Genomic DNA, 16,764 nt, shown 5'->3' with positions numbered 1-16,764 from the left:
TAGCCAGGTCACTTAACCTCTGTGATTCTCAGATTCCTAGGTGGCTCAGGGGATAGAGTGCTAGACCTGGAGTCAGGAAGACTCATCAAATCTGACCTCAGATACTTACTAGCTGTGTGATCCTGGGCAAGTCACTGAACCCCGACTGCCCCAGTTTCTTCATCTGTAAAATGAACTGGACAAGGAAATGGCAAACCATTCCACCGTCTTTGCCAAGAAAACCCTAAATGGGGTCACAGAGAATTGGACACAATTACAACTGAACAGCAACTAGCACATAGTAAAGCACTATAGAAATAATAGGTATTATCATATGATGAAAATTCAGATTTTAAAAGCTAAGATTAAGAATTTACCTATTCTAGAAATTAATGCTATTCACACCTTTTGTACTCCACTTGAATTTTGATATATCACAAAGGTCATTCATTAAAAAGCCATTATTTAGGGAGTATTAGATTCATGAAACCGTGCTCATAAGCAAAATTATGAGAATTAACTCAGCAAACAAAGTCACAGTTCTGATAGTAAGTTTTGGGGTTTTTTTTTCCCAAAGATCAACTAAATTTTAATTGAAATTCTGCCACTATAGTACAGGATAACACCCTAAATTTGATATTTGTTGAAGAATGGGAAATGCATTCAAACTTAAATGTATAAGACTTCTATTCAAATGGAAATTCTCCAGTGTCCCCACAGGGAATAATATTACTTGCTTCTCTGTAGATTTGCTTTCTGCTGCAATCTTTCACTCCATGCTGATTTGCCATAATTCTCTCTGTAATATTATTTTGTATGTTTATGGCACCTTACATCCAAGAAGCTCAAAGGGCTCTATAAGCTTGATTTTATAAATATTTACAACATTCTTAAGAGTTAAATAGATAGCAGGTGTTATTTCCAGTTTTTAAGTAGAAAAAATTTGCAACTTAGAATCTAAAAGCAGGTAGGTGGTACACTAGCGGGTCTAAAATCTAAAGACACTTAATAGCTGCGTGACCCTGGGCAAGTCATATAACCTTGTTTTCCTGGTCTTCCTGGCTTCAGCCCCAGCACTCTTTACCACTGGGCCACCTAGCTGCCTCACATGACTCATTTATGTACACTATAATACCATATTTTTTGTTTCCTAATAATAACTGACACTTTTTAATTTGAGACCGGCCAATGAAGGTCCAAATCTTAGAGCAAGTATAATATGTTTTGCCGGCTGGTGAGCACACTGTCGAGCTTGCTTTCCAAAGTACATGATGGACGGGCCCTGGCCCTTTCCAACTCAAAGCATGTCTAGGTATTCTGTCCTTGTCTACTGTCAGCTTATTCCTTAGTGACAGAAAGCCTTTTACCTTGTTGCAAGTATACAAAAAGGCTCAAACAGATTAAATCTCTCCCTGCTAGCTTTCAAGTGAGGAGGGAAAAATACCATGGATCTTCTGGTGAGGAGAGAGGTAGGTAGCTGTAGCTGCAGCAGCTGCAGCAAACAGTTATCTTTCCACCTGGGCCACCATGTGGCCGTGACTGCATGGTGCCTATGTTTTTCCTGTCCTTATCATGCTTATTCTTTCCAGATTTTAAGTGAATGAGTATCAGAGGTAGAATAATGGACCAGATAACAGCCCTATCAATTTCAAAAAGATGGGAAAACCACTAGAGGTCCAGCAAATGGAATCCCTTGAAGAATATTGCAACAGCCATACCAGCTGAGTCCATGAGGAGCCAGTTCTGAGGAATGTGATTAAACTAGCCCAAAACCGAAGCAACCCAGTAGCTGAGACACACCTTGAACCCACCACTCTCCTCAAGGACTGACTGACTGTAGTAATAAGAGGCTCTGCTTCCATTGTACTTCCATCTTTCTCAGGGAGTATCCCTCTGTAAAAGCTAATCAATGTTAATTGCTTGTGAGGAGAAAACTGGTTGAGTGATACGAGGCAGTAATCACTTGTTAAATGATATTAAGGAGATGAGAACTGGTGATGATATTGGAAGGAATACACCAGATGGAAGCTCATAAGCAATAGTACTCAAAAAGGACTCCCCCAATCCTTTAGAGTTACCTTAAAACTCAAAGCAGTAGCTTTGAATTGAAGAATCGACCTGTGAGTGGATTGGAAGAAAGGTCCCAGAGCTACACGTATGTGATGTTAGAAATGTTCACATTTACTACTCACATTGACTTTGCACCCTAGAATCGTAAGGAGCTTAGAGATCTAGTCTAACTAACCCACATCCCATTTTACATATGAGGAAACTGAGGCCTAGAGGGGAAAGTGACTTCCACAAGGTCACACAGATCATTACAGACATAGTGGATATGCTGGATTTTGGAGACTTGTAACAACAATGTTACTTGCAGGTAGTGTGGCCGTGTAAGGCCAATAACACCAGCACACAGGAGGGCTGCTAGCACAGATTCTTTGATCTGCTTTTCTAAGGAAAGCAACTTTAAGGGGTTTCAAATCTCACTTTAATTAAACATACATATATCATTCACTTAGTTCAGGGGAAAAGGTCAGCACCCTGAACTTCAGAGCAAATACAAACAGAAAATACAAACAGCCCAAATAACACAAATCAACAGACAGGCTTGAGCTGTCTGGCCAAAGCTATATATATACATAGTTACCAGAAAGAGAAGCACCAACATCTGGGTTTTTTCAAAGCCAGGGTGGGGTTGGCGGGGGAGGGGGGTCCTTAGTGGCTACCCAGAGTCTGGTCTGGTCAAATCACATGACACTTCCAGTGAGTGAGCTCCCAGCAAAATGTTAACCTCAGAGTATGTATGTATGTATGTGTGTGTGTATATATATATATATATACTTCTTTAGGGCTCTGGGGTCCCCACACCCAATCAGTGAAAGGGTGTAGGCCTGGGTTTAGCACTTAATAAGTAAAGAGTGTAGGCCTGGGGCTTTCTTGTAACTTAAGCAGGTCATCAAAGACTCTTGACTGAAACAAAGGCAAGATTGAAAGTCATTTGATTGCCTTAGTGCTGAGAAGCACTCCAAAACAATACAACAAAAAGTCCCACTTTGCTTGCCATTACAAGGCTAGAAGACTCAATTTCAAATCTCACCTCTGACATTTACCATCAGTGTGACCACAGACAATTCACTTAAACACTAACCCTCAGGCAACTCTGTTGAGATTTCTTACCTATTAAGTTATACATGGATTACAATTTTAGTTCTCACACTAGTGAAATCTCAGATCAATCAGTGGACAAGCATTCATTAAGCACTTACCGTATGCCAGACACTCTGCTAAATACTAAGGATACAAAGAAAGGCAAAACAATCCCTTCCTTCAAGATCAAATTCTAACGGTAGAGAGAAATATGAAGATAATTAACTACATACAAGATAGATACAGAGTAAATGGAAGGTAATATGAAGGGTGAAGGTGTTAGCAGCTGGAGAGGAAGAGGCAGGCGGAAGTTAAGTCATTTGCCCAGGGTCACACAGCTAGCCAGTGTCTGAAGCTGGGTCTGAATTCCTGACGCTAAGCCCAGTGTTCTACTCCTTGTATTACCTAGATACCTCTAATGGCAGCTCAGTGTTTGGTGATTGATCGGTTGACTTAGATGCCATTTCCTGGTAGGGCAAATGACTTTTAGAAAAGTCATCAATCTTTTTTCCACTCAGCTATTCTGTCCCGTGGGTAGGTATGCCAGGCAGACAATATCTATTATGGCAACCCCGTTAGGCATTTTCATAATCACACTCAGTTTTCAAGCTTTCTGAGGCATAAGATCAGTTAAGGTAACCATGAGATTGCTTTTTCTGTAAATTATTGTTTTTCCTATGAGGAATACCCTTTTTAGTGAGTAGTGATATTCTTTTTAATTAGCGCTCTGAGTAAGGGATTGATTTTCCAGAATCATTTCCTATAAATCTCTAAGTCTGACATAAACACCAGAGGGTCACTAAAGTCACTGAAGCAAAAAATACTGTAGTTTAATTAACTTTGGGCACATACATAGATATAGGATATATAATATGTGTATGTGTGTGTATACACATACATCCAAAGTTAGGTAATACGATATATAATATATGTACATATGTATGATAGAAGAATTGTTTATATTGCTTTCTTCAGGAATTCTTTCATTAAGTGAAAGCATACTTTATTTCACCAAAATAATGGAGTGACAGCATCACTCTAACAATGAGAGAAAATTTGAATAATTGTTCAACTTGGAATGTCCATATTTTAGTGCTAGCAAAGACTTTAGGGATCATCAGGTTCAACCTCTTCCTTTTAGAGATGAGGAAGGCCAACATAACCAACATAACAAAATAGTTTAAAGACTTAGCCCTTATTTACATGACCAAAACTATATACTACCTATAAAAGGCTTCATTTCCATTGTTTTGCTATTTTTATAGCCTTTGCCAATATTCTTCCTGATGATAGCCGAAGCTCTAGCCGTGCGTGAGTAACGCTTCTGTCTTGAAACCTCAAATGCTCTCGGTGATATAATATCAACCTGAATCATAAAACACAACAGATCCAGTCCTCAAGAGAGAAGTGATAAATGATTTTCAAATAGTAGCTTTCAAAAATAATTGCAATATTTTGTCTATTCCTTTGGCGAGGAATAATAATAAGGTATTGTTTTTTTATTTTTGTTTGGTTTTATTTTTTAATAGACACACTCCTCTTGGAATGTAATGATGCAGTATGTATCAGTCTATTTAATGTTTCTCCACCTTTTGGAATCCCTGGAAATGGAAACATCGGAAGGCAGTAAGAAGAACGTGCTGGGAAGTATTGTGTCTTGGAGATGCTGGGATTAAAAAGCCCCTTCTCCCTTTCTTTCCTGGCTCCAAAATAACATATGAGATAAATGATTATCTCTCTCTTATATTAATAACCAGTTATGGAATTAGGACTGAGGTTTCCCCCCTTCTATTTCCTCATTTAGAAATCTACCCCTGTAGGCTATTCAGACAGCTTCTCAAGTGTGGGGCTGATGAGATGAAGTCTTGGGTGAAACTTACTCAACCGGAAAGATACTCTAGTCTAAGTGAATTGTTGAATCTGGTCCATTGTGTTTTAGTCAGACAAGTCTGAACGAAAGTGGATTCCCCTTTTGTCTAGATTACCCTAGAGAAGGTGGTATGGGTATAGATTAATCTCTTTGACCAAGACTGAGTGATAGGAGTCAAGTTCCCCCAACCCTCATTAGAATAAGCCTACCTCTCATTATAATATTCATTCTCTTATTACTTGTTAACCAGTCAGAATTTATTTCTACCCTCAGGCCCACTCCCTCTTCCAAGGGGATGTAAGTGTTGAGTAGGTTCCACGAAGCGTTTTTTTTTTTTTTTTTTGGTTTAAGAAAGACAGACGAATGACTGTCCTTTTATTAATTACTTGTTAGCCATAATTAAGAAAATGATTAATTACCCAGAAATTAAGTCTCAAACTTTTTTATACATCATAAGTAACAACTGCAGGTGGTTTTAGCTTTAAGAAACAGGACTGTTTGCCACTGACTGATACTCTTGCTTTCTGGGAGGGAAGCTATCAAGAGAACCAAACAGGCCAGCCAAACATGTCTTTCCAACCCATTTCCAATCAGCCAATGTCCCTCTCCTGGGGGACAAATTGCTTCCTCACTCCCCAACTCAATTCAATTGAATGAAAACATTAGACAACTACCATATGCAATGAACCCGGATGTCCTATTGGCATCTCAAACTCGACATGCCAGAAATGGAACTCCTTTTCCCTCTCTCGACACCACCCCCTTCTCCCAACTCCCCTTCCTATGTTGAGACTTTCCTATTCAGGTCCTCAGACTCAGACTCACACTCTAGTCTTCACTCTCTCTAATCCCACATAACCAATAATTTGCCAAGCTGTGTCAATTATACCTCCACAATATCCCTCCCTCACATCCATTCCTTTCTTTCCACTCACATGGTCACCACCATCATTCACACCATTGTCACTTTTCACCTCTTGTTTAAAAAACATTTAATCTTCTAATTGGTCTTCCACCCAGATGGCAAAATAATCCTACGAAGACTCATTTTCCACCACCACTCATGAATCTTCAGTGGCTTGGCATTTGGAGCTCTTCATAATCTGGCTTCAACCTGTCTTTTAATTGATCAACAAGCATTTATTAAGTGCCAGTGATGTGCCAGGCTCGTCGCTAAGTGCTAGGAATACAAAGACAAAAATGAAAGTTACTTCAGACATTTCCCGGTACAACTCTATGCGCCAGGCAAACTGGCCTCCTTGCTCTTCCCTAAACTTAGCTTCCCATCTCCTGCCTTCATGTTTTGGCACGGAGTATGTTGACCTTTGTTTCTAGAATGTACTCTTCATCTCTTAAACTGATGCCCAACTTCCTTCATGGTTCAGCTCAGGCATTTCCTCCTGTAGGAAACCTTTCTTCCTTCCCCTAATCATTATTACTTTCTCCTTCCTCAAATTATTTTATATCTATCATTATTATTATTATTAGATCATAAGCTCCTTGATGGCAAGGACTATCTTTTGCCTTTTTTTTGTCTGTGTCCCCAGCCTTTCACACAGGGCTGACACATAATAGGCACTTAATCGATGTTTATTAATTGATCGATCAATATTTTCTTATTTATCTGTTCACACATTTTACAGTGTCAGCTCTTTGACAGCAGAAATATGTTTTTTGTTGTTTTTGTCTTTGTATCACCAATAGCAAATTGCCGGCAAATGGAACAGCAATTGCTCGTTGAATTAAATCACACTGTGCTAGGCAACAGAGATATATTAAATCCAATGGGAGGCCAACGTGTTAAGCACTAGGGATATAAAGACAAAAAACAAAATAATGTCTGCCATTAGGGAGCTGGCCTTCTAGAGGAGACAATATAACACACAAGTAAACACACAAAAATGCATACAAACTTGTTTCAAGAGGATCGTAGATCTGGAGCTGTAAAGGACCCTAAAGGTGATCTAATACACCCTCATTTTGCAGAGAAAAAGGCTTCATGTAGGAGGTAACACTTGGGATATGCTTTGAGAGAAGGTAGAGGTAGGGAAGAAATACATTCCAAAGATGGCAGCCACTTGGGCAAAGACATGGAAGCAACAGATGGAAGACTGTGTCTGGGAAATAGCTAACAGGCCATCTCTACGGGCAGCTAAAAGGCACAATGGATAGAGCACCAGGCCTGGAATCAAGAAGACTCGCCTTTCTGAGATCAAATCCAGCCTCAGACACTTACTAGCTGTGTAACCCGGGGCAAGTCACTTAACCCTGTTTGCCGCAGTTTCCTCATCTGTAAAATGAGATGGAGAAGGAAGTGATAAAACCACTCCAGTATCTCTGCCATGAAAACCCCAGATGGGGTCACCTGACACCACTGAACAACACCTCTATGCCACTTACTCCCAGATAAAGAGAGATAAATAAATAGTTCAAAAGATAGATTAGGTAGATGATAGAGAGACACAGATTAGACAGGTAGATAGATTGATGCTAGATTAAATGGACAGGATAGTTAGGCAGATAGATGACAGATAGATATAGATAGATAAGATAGATTAGAGAAATACATACGGATGGATCATTAGTCTCCCCTCAGCTTCAGCTCTGCATCATTGACTATAATTGAACACAATAAACTGGATGTCCTACATCTCAAATGCAACATGTCCAAAGCAGACTCATTATCTTTCACCCAAACTCTCCCCTCTTTCAAAATTCCCTATTTCTGTCAAAAGCACCACCCCTCTTCCAGTCTCTCAGATCTGAAACATAAGCATTATCTTCAGCTCCTTACTCTCCCCACCCCACCCCCATCCAAACAGCTGCTAAAATGTAGGGACAAAAACATGGTGAACACAAAAGTACGAAGGAAAAAAAGTGAAGGAGAAGATCAGAGAATTACTGATGTCCAGTTTGGCTGGACCAAGGAGTAATTGAAGTATAAAAGTGTGAAATAAGATTGGGAACCTAACCTGGAGCTAGAATATAGAGAGCACTGAATTTCAGGCAAAAAAATTTGTGTTTTACTCAAAATGCAGTGAGAAACCCTTGAAGGGATTTTGGTCAAGGAAGTTTCCACACAGCTGGCAAAATAATCGTCTTAAAACTCAAGACTAACCATTTCACTCCCCTGATCATGAATCTTCAGTGGCTTGGCATTTAAAGCTCTTCAAAATCTGGCTCCAGCCTACCTTTTAATCAATCAACAAACATTTATTAAGTGCCAACTATGTGCCAAGGACTGTTTGAGGTGCTGGGAACACAAAGACAAACATTCTGACAGATGCATAAGGAAGATTAATCTGGCAGCACTGTCAGTCAGTCAACAAGCATTTATTAAGAACTCTCTATGTACCAAGCACTATATTAAGCACTAGGGATGCAAAGAAAGCTAAAAAAAAATTTAAAGTTGCTTCCTGAAAGTCTCAAATTCTAAAGGGGGAGACAATATGCAAATAACAAAAAATTAATGCAGAGTAAATAAGAGGTAATCTTAGAGAAGAAGGCATTAGGAGCTAAGGGAGCTAGGAAAGGCCTCCTGAAGAAGGCACAATATAAACTGAATCTTGAAGGAAGCCAACAGAAATGGAAGTGATTCGGGAGAGCGTTCCAAGCATGAGGAATAGCCAAAGCAAGGCAGGAAGGAGATAAGAGTGTCTTGTGTGAGAAGGAGCAGGTCAGCCATTGTAGCTGGAACATAAAATTCATAGTGGGGAATAAAATATAACAACATTGGAAAGGCAGGAAGGAATCAGGTTGTGAGGAGCTTTAAATGCCAGAGTACTTTACATTTGATCCCGGAGGCAGTCAGGAATCACTGGTGCTCTTTGGGGATGGAGGTGGAGGGGTAGCACAGTCAACTCTATACTTTAGACAGATCACCTTAGCAGCTGGCTGGAGGATGGACTGGAGTGGGGAGACACTTGAAGCAGGGACACTAGTTAAACCACTGAAGTAGTCCAGACAAGAGGCCATGAGGCCTTAACTACTGCGATAGTTGTATGACTGGGAAAAAGACAATGTATACGCGAGACATTATGAAGGTAGAAACTATGCAATTTGGCAACAGATTGGATGTGGGCGGGAGAGAGAGAAGAGATGAGCGTCTAGGTTGTAAGCCTGGACGACTGGAAGGAAGGTGGTACTTTCAACAGAAAAGGGAAGTTCAGAAATGGGGATGGTTTAGGAGGAAAGATAATGAGTTCTGTTTTGGATGTGCTAAGTTTGAAATGCCTATGAGAAATCAAATTGGATATATCCAATAGGCAATTTGAGATTGGGAGAGAGGTTAGAGCAGTTAATAAATCACTGGAAAAGGCAGTTTGAGTTGAATGATGAGGTTGGAAGCCAGATGCCAGGCAGTTTAGAAGCAAATGAAATTGACGGTGAGGGCACCCAGTGTAGATGGCTTTCCCAGGAACTGAGAAAGAGAAACGCGTGAATCGAGTGAGAGTTTTTTTAAGGATAGAGGAGACAGAAGCATAGCTAAGCTGGGTGACACCATTTATAGAGTGCTGGACCTGGAGTCAGGAAGACCTGAATTCAAATCCAGCCTCGGCTACTTACTAGCTGCGTGACTTTGGGCAAGTCGCTGCATCTGTTTGCCTCAGTTTCCTTAGTGATAAAATGGGGATAATAACAACCGCACCTCCTTCCCAGGGTGGTTGCGTAGATCAAATGAGATAATATTTCTAAGTGTTTAGCACATTGCCTGGCACATAGTAAATGATGTATAGATGCTAGTTATTATGATTATTTATGATTATTGCTGTTCCTATTGTATTTGTAGGCAGCAGAGCCAGAAGATAGAGACTAAATACTAGAAAGAGAGTGAGGGCGATCTGCTGGAGAAGAGCGAAAAGATGTGACCAAGAATGCATGAAGAGGACTCGGCCTTGGTGAGGAAAAGGACCATCTGACGCCCCTGGTGTAAGGGCACAAGAACCCCAAAGCCTGGAACGAGGAGAGAAGCATGAATATTAATAATGCGGTGGGGGGGGGCACGGTAAAGAGCCTGGAGAGGTATGTGTAGGGTGTTGCGTCTGTTTCTTTTGCCCTGGGAAGAAAATTAACCGACCACCTCTTGTCTCTATTTGAATGAATCTAGAGAAACCACATCCATCTGGCATCATTTAAGGTAGGAAACCCAATCCAGATGTGATTGCTATGTTACAACTGGTATTAAATTCACAGATAACTGTGCCCTTTGATTTCCTTTGACTTGTGGATTGAAGTACTGTTGCCACACACACACACACACACACACACACACACACACACATTATATTTTCATTGTTTGCTTACATAGGGCGTTTATATGGAAAACACTTTCTCTGGGTGGTTTTTGTGTGTCTACAGTGGGCTACAAATTCACAGCATGGTGGCTGATGTATTTATTTCTCCTCCCTGGAGGATTTGGTCTTTATATCACATCAGCTTTACAAGTGAAAGGGACTATAAAGAGCCTTTAATTCAACCAATTTATTCTACAGATGAGCAGTAAGAAACTGACACCCATAAAAGGGGAAGGAACAAGCCTGAGATCACACAAGAGTGTGAATGGCAGAGCTGGGATTGTGAACTCCAGATCTCCAATTCCTTATCTAGTACACCTTCAACTGGGCTACACTGCCTCTTCTAAGAAGTTTCACTGTTTACCAGTAACACAGTTTGGGGGCAGTTAAGGTGGTGGAATGGATAGAGTGCTGGGCCTGGAGTGAAGAGGACCTAAGTTCAAATCCTAGCTGTGTGACTCTGGGCAAGTCACCTCATCCTGTTTGCCTCGGTTTCCTCATCTGTAAAATGAGCCGGAGAGAGAAATGGCAAATCTCTCCAGTATCTCTGCCAAGAAAACCCCAAATGGAGTCACGAAGAGTTGGACTAGACTGAACAACAACGAACTAACAACCCTGGACAGTAGACTGAGATTATGACTCAAGAGCACTCCACGGCAGACCCACTGTAACAGATAACATTGGAGAGCAACAAAGGACCCCAAAAGGCTGCAGAGATGAAGACCAGAAGGTGACAGCAGGCAGCAGCTCTGCAGAGATTACCCGCCTGAAGGTATCCCATAGCAAAAAGAGCATAGAAAAGGACCCTGCTCACTAGGTGGACGTCACCCCAGCACATCAGTCCTGATTTACCACAGACACACGTATTCCCTATACTTGTGTCCTTCCATGCGTGTTCTCTAATCATGAATGTTCCCAGCATATGTTTCCTTCTCGACAGGCTGCATAGTAACCTCAGGGAGGGTTCCTTATAGAGAGTGATAGCTGGGGGAGGGGGAATCATTGCTTGTCTTTTATTTTACTATGCTCTCTAATTAAAAGTCTTATGCTTTGAATTAATATGTCTTCAGGTTTGCTTGTAAAAAAAAAACCACACACAAACATTGATGGAGGTTTGTGAGCTATAGTTGTGAATGGATGCTGCTCCATATCCACGGCAAGCTTCAAACCAAAGGTAGCTATGAGGGTGGTCCATGTTTTAGTGGGGCCCTGGGGCCCTGCATTCATAATGCAACAAATACAATTAGCACTCATCTTTGTAATATTTTTCTTGTAAACTTATTTTCCTTCCACTATAGCTGCTTGAGTATTTTGTCAGGGCCCCTGGCAAGAATTCATTACCAGTGCCGTCCCAAAAATAGTATGGAACATGTAAAAATGTAAGCAACTATATATAGAAATAGGAGTATTTTCATTTAGGGTCCAAGAGTCTCCCCCAAAAGAGCCATGCTTCAAATGCTCTGGTGTGGTTTTGGTCACCTTTTTTAAACTATCCTTCATTTTTCATGAAAATTGTGATTCATGCCTTGTAAGCTACATTATTCAAAACACTGGTTAATAGTGAACTGTTTATTTTGTATATGCTTAATCTTAATACATAAGTAGGTTTTTCAGTGTACAGTATTCAGATTGTACCACCAAAAACCTCTGAATCTTGTATTATATTTCTATTATTTCACTCTTTTTACAGCTCAAAATTTAAAAAAAAAAGCCATTCCTCTGCCAGAGTTTTTTCCTCATTTGGTAAATATTTTTTAAACTACATTATAAATGCAGATAAAATTAATAAGAAAATGCCATTGCTTATTATCCACAGGTCTCCATGATATCTGATTGGCATTCATTCTTATAAAACAGACTTTTTCATGGATGCCAAGAATCACATTTGAGCCAAGTACATTTTCTCATTTATCCTTCCCCTTGAACTCAGCAGCTCAGTTATTGTGTTAATTCACAGCCTTTGTCAGATACACAGTCAATTCACTCAGTCATTTTTTGGTTGAAATGGCTTGTTGTCATGTCATCCAAATATAATGAATGGTTTCTTCACAATCAATTGAATCAGTTGATTCCTTTGGTCACTAAAATGGACAAATGTATGAAATAAACTGCTATTAAATCTGTGGATTTGCACCATATTGACCACAGAGGGCAGAGATTAGCCAGCATTCAGTACACTTCCATTCACATAGTAGGAGTCTAATAAATGCTTGCTCAGTTAGATTGGATTGGATGGGATGGGATGGGGTGGGATTGGACGGCCTAAAACCACAATCCTTACCCTACATATTGTAGTACCATGAACCCAGGCCCCAATAAGGATGAAGTAATATTTTGAGTAAGAGCTCATATTTCTATAGTGCAGAAGCATTTTTCTTCCCAATAAGCCAGAGCTTAACACAGTGTCTGGAACATAGTAGGAGATTAATAAATGTATGTTGACTTAATGTTGACAACCCTGTGAGGTAAGTCCTGCAAGTATCATTATTTTCATTTTACAGCAGAGGATACTGAGGCTCAGATGGATTAAAGGATTCATCTCACAGTTGCACAGCTAGCAAGCATCCAAGCTGAACATCCAGTCCAGGATCCTGACTACAAGGATGGTGATCTTTTTACTCCATCCTGGTGCCCATCAAGGCAGCGATGCACAATACCTAGCACATCATGGTAACTGAAAAAATTCTTATGGACTGACTGACTAATGCATGGTCAAATATTGTGGTCTAAGACAATTAAAATGTAACATTTTTCAAACTATTTGCATGCACCAGTTTATAACATTATGTAACACAAAACAGAGCAGCTAGGTGGCACAGTGGATAAGAGGGCCATTTGGAGTCAGGAAGACTCTTCCTGAGTCCAAATCCAGCCACAGACACCTGCTAGCTGTGTGACCCTGGACAAGTCCCTTAACCCTGTTCATAGAATGAAAATAATAACAGCATGTACATTACAGGTTGTTATGAAGAACAAATGAGATAATATTTATAAGAAGCGTTTAGCACAGTGCCTGCAGCGTAGCTGTTGTTTAGTTGTTTTCACTTGGATCCGACTCTTTGTGACCTCTTTGGGGTTTTCTTGGCAAAAATCCTGGAGTGGTTTGCCATTGCTTTTCATTTTATAGATGAGGAAACTGAGGCTAACAGGGTTAAGTGACTTGCCCAGGGTCACACAGCCAGCAAATGTCTGAGGCTGGATTTGGACTCAGGTCGTCGTGACTCTAGGCACGTTGCTCTATCCACTGCACAACATAGCGGACTAGATTCTGCCAGCTGAAGCAGATGACAGGCATAGTATTGGACAATAGGACTTGGAATCAGAAGACCTGAAATCAAATCCTAGCTCTGCCACTTCCTGGCTGTGTGACCTTGGGCAACAGCTTATCCCTTCTGGGTCTCAGCTTCCTCCTAGGCAGTATAAAGGAATAGACAAGACAGCCATGCTAAGGCTCCTTCTAGCTCTAACATTCTGTGATTCTGTGACTTGGGAACATAGCCCTAGGAGCCAGATTCTCTTTTCTTTACCCCATTAGTCTTATGTCACCGACTTATCTGTATATCTGTTTTATTTAGCAATCCATCAATGTGTGTATATATAAGATGCTAACTTTATTTCCTAATACAGGAAATTGAATTGGAAGACTATGAATGGATTGTTGTGAAATGGCATTTCAGGAAGTTCTTGTGAGGTCTGGGTTGCAAAAACGATTCCTTCAATAGGAGCAAAATTAGACCAAATGACTCCGGAGTCCTTTACAACTCTAAGGTGCTGTGCATCTAAAATCTATTGCTTGAATGCTATCAAAATATTCAGACTTGGAAATAGATCCATTTTATTCACAGAGAGTTCTTGAGAGGCAGATAGGGATAGGGATAGGGATAGGGAAGGGAAGGGAAGGGAAGGGAAGGGAAGGGAAGGGAAGGGAAGGGAAGGGAAGGGAAGGGAAGGGAAGGGAAGGGAAGGGAAGGGAAGGGAAGGGAAAGGGAAAGGGAAAGGGAAAGGGAAAGGGAAAGGGAAAGGGAAAGGGAAAGGGAAGGGAAGGGAAAGGGAAGGGAAGGGAAGGGAAGGGAAGGGAAGGGAAGGGAAGGGAAGGGAAAGGAAGGGAAGGGAAGGGAAGGGAAGGGAAGGGAAGGAAAGGGAAGGGAAGGGAAAGGGAAGGGAGGGGAAGAAACATTGAGGCACTGTACTTAGCACTTAATGATATCTCATTTGATTCTCATGATAATCCTACAGGGTAGGTGCTGTTATTATCCACATTTACAGTTGAAGAAATTGAGGCAAATAGAGGTTAAGTGACTGGACTAGGGTCACACAGCTAGTCACCATCCGAGGCCATATTTGAACTTGGCTCTTTCTGACTCCAGGCCTAGCTGGTTCTAATAATACCTATAATATAACAATATCTATGGTACTCTCCTCAGCGGGGGTGGTGGTGGTGGTGGGGAATTAAAGCTCAGATGAAATAGTGTATGGAGAGGGCCTTCCAAACATTTAAGCACTGTTTAAATGCCAGTCTTTTTGTACTTGGGAAACCTAACCCAGTATAATTTCCATCCTTTTTTCATTGTAAACAAGGTGCCTAAGTAAGAAAACCTGCAGGTTAAATAGAGCTAATTAATTTTGCCCTTGCTAGTGAGTGTCACTATTGTAATGAGAGAAAGATGTGGGACTAATGTGGGTCACTAAACTAGCCCTCTCCATCAGATACTGGAAATCTGGGCTAAGCCTGCTAGTCTAACAAAACCATCGATGAAAACAACGTAACGAGGTGCTTAAAGGAAGGGACTTAAGCAAAGCTGCAAAAATCACTTGACCGGTAGAAATTCTATTTAATCAACTATCCAGACAAGTCTTTAAAGCATAATTAATTCTTAGAATGTCCAGAAAAAAAGTTGATTATGTAAATGCACAGTGTTATTAGAGATCTAATTAAAGTATTTATATTGGCTACAAGAACATATAAAAAGGGTAAGGAGGGCAGAGAAGCTGGTACTTTGCACTGAGTGATAACCAGGGAAAGGGGGAAAGGTGTCATACCCTTTTCTCGTGGACATGGCTTTCTTCCCTCTGAGGCCCTGAGATTGCTGTCTCTGCATGTGGAGGGGCCATGACCACTTAGGGCGTGAAGGAAGGGGATAGGAGAGGAAGCAGTCAGTAGTGAGGATTGGGGGGAAAGGGAAGGCTAGGGAAGGTGGTTAGGGAAGAAGGGAGAAAAGATGGGCCACACCTTCTCCCAAAGCTATTGCAGTGGCCTGCATCACTTTGAGGGCACCATAGGATTGAGGAGAGGATGAATGAACAGATTTTCTGTACTCAGAAGATCCAAAGAGAAGAGGAAGAGAACAGGCTATCTCCCAACAAATTTCGTCTGTGTGTGTGTGTGTGTGTGTGTGTGTGTGTGTGTGTGTGCATGTGTGTTGAAGCTCACTTGAATTGGCTGGGGATATTTTGTGGTTGGTGGTCTGTTGTTTCAGTCGTGTCCTACTCTTCATGACCTTGTTTGGGGTCTTCTTGGCAAAGATACTGGAGTGGTTTGCCATTTCCTTCTCCAGCTCATTTTACAGGTGAAGAAACTGAGGCAGAGTGAAGTGACTCGCCCAAGTCACACAGCTGGTGACAGGCCAGATTTGAACTCAGGGAGATGAGTCGTCCTGACTCCGGGTCCAGCACTCTATGTACTATGCCACCTAGCTGCCCATGCTTCACCTTATTACAGCTTCCTAAGTAATATGATCTTCCTGAGTTCAAATCCACCCTTAGACAATTACTGTGTGGCCTTCGGTGAGTCACTTAACTCCGTTTCCTCAGTTTCCTCATCTGTAAAATGAGCTGGAGATGGAAATGGCAAACTGCTCCAGGGTCTTAGCCAAGAAAACCCCAAATGGGATCAGGAAGAGTCAGACATGACTGAAGACAACTGAACAACAAAGTTAATATCATCATACTACAGGTCTGGCCATCCTTTGCTCACCAAAATCAAGCGGTTCCCTATTATTTCTAGATTCAAAAATAAATTCTTCTGTTTGGCATTTAAAACCCTTCACAATCTGGCTTCAGTCTATGTACTTTGCTCTCCCTTCATGTACTCTTCCATTCAAACAAAGTGGCCACTCTTCTCCTCCTCACAGACACCCATGTTTGCACACGTTGTCCCCGGAATTGTGCTGTGTCCTCACCTCTGTCTCTTAGAATCCCTGATTGCTTTCAAAGCTCAGCCAAAGTGTTCTATATATGTTTTAAATATACATGTATGTGTTCTGGTCTTCCCTGATAGAATATAAACTCCTTGAAAGCAAGGGCGATCTTATTTTGTTTTGGGATCCCCAGCACCTAGGACACAGTAGGTACTAATAAATGCTTCTTGACTAATTATCACACGTAATTGTATTTTTTTCTTAATAAATGGCAAAAACAAAGCTTATTTGGCCATTTGAGATAAAATCATTAAAAGAGTAAATGCAAAGCATTATT

This window comes from Trichosurus vulpecula, chromosome 7 (assembly GCF_011100635.1).
Source record: "Trichosurus vulpecula isolate mTriVul1 chromosome 7, mTriVul1.pri, whole genome shotgun sequence".
NCBI lineage: Eukaryota > Metazoa > Chordata > Mammalia > Diprotodontia > Phalangeridae > Trichosurus > Trichosurus vulpecula.
Note: the sequence above shows the minus strand (reverse complement) of the source record.